General features: G+C 46.1%; 1 protein-coding gene across 1 annotated transcript in view; it reads right to left on the reverse strand.

Moving 5' to 3' along the window:
• LOC106734752 (putative guanine nucleotide exchange factor MCF2L2) overlaps window positions 1-1,253 on the reverse strand; it is a 33,572-nt gene that overhangs the window by 3,975 nt on the left and 28,344 nt on the right. The gene's annotated exons all lie outside the window — the stretch shown is intronic.

Genomic DNA, 1,253 nt, shown 5'->3' on the forward strand with positions numbered 1-1,253 from the left:
TGAAAACCTTTGGACTGGTGGCCCCCCTCCCTTTGCTCGCAGGTAAGGAAGACTCCACCTGCACTGGCTTCCGAGCTCCACCAGTCGCATGCGGTATTGGCGCCGAGACAGACACAGAGATTAACGAAACAGAGTCCGGAGATGGGCCTGAACACACACAGGCAGACGGGCTTCCACAAAGGCGCCAAGGATGGGAGTTTATCGATGACTTTGAATTTGTAATCTTCAGACTTGAAGAACGTTTCTGTGCAGGATCAAGTTCCGATTAAATGCCCCTGCTGTCACACCAAGGTTCCTCCGCACATAGACTGAGACTGCTGGCTGACTGAGTGACGGAGGAGAACCGGAAGAGCCTCTGAACAATCATCAGGATTCTTTGTTACTTGCACTCAGTCCTGAGCTGCCAGAGCCATGGCCACTGCTACTGTTCTCTCTTTTTGGCTCATTCTAACCAGAGCTATAGAAGGGGGTCTTTAAAAAGTTCAAGGGAAAGGTGTATGATAGAAAAAAGCATGCATGGATTTCAAAAAGTTTTTGCATTGAAATAAATGGGTACTTTAATTCCTCTTTTCCATGAAAAAAAAAAAAAGATGTCTAAAGGTCCTTGTTACCAAGTTAAGAGTATGGTGAACTCATTCCAAAGATTATTGTTTATAAATCTCTGAAAGGCTTGTACCTCAGGTATGGACGAGGAATAGAATTTCCTAGCAGGAGTTTACCCTCCTCAAGGTAGAGGACCATTTCTTTTCACATATGTTAAGTGCTATATGTCACACTTTTGGACCCACTCAGACAAAGCCAATGGTCTCCATGCTCATGTGCTACTGACCTGGCCTGCTCAGACCCTCTCTGTTAATATCCTACTGCAATAAAGCAAGTCCCCTGGAGTACCGTCTCTAGGAGAAAATGAAAAAAAAAAAAAAAAAAAAAAAAACTCTATGGCAAGTACGACACTTAAGAAATATTCCAGGATTGGGGCAGCAGATGGTGTGGTGGTTAAGGTGTCGGATCCCACATGGTCAACTCAGCGGTTCAAATACCAGACCCAGCAGCTTGAAAATCACGTCAGGAGACCAGTAGATGGTGTAGTGGTGACATCAGGGGACTCCCACATGGCCGACAGCAGTTCAAGTCCCAGACCCAGTGGTTTAAAACTCACACAGGCCTGTGTACATGTGTGTGTGTGCTCAAGATCCTGTGAAGAGAATGGAGAGAAGGGATTGTGGCATGACCCTCCCCCATGGGGAGCGATT

The sequence above is a fragment of the Tupaia chinensis genome, unplaced genomic scaffold, assembly GCF_000334495.1.
Source record: "Tupaia chinensis unplaced genomic scaffold, TupChi_1.0 Scaffold000212_1, whole genome shotgun sequence".
Lineage (NCBI taxonomy): Eukaryota > Metazoa > Chordata > Mammalia > Scandentia > Tupaiidae > Tupaia > Tupaia belangeri.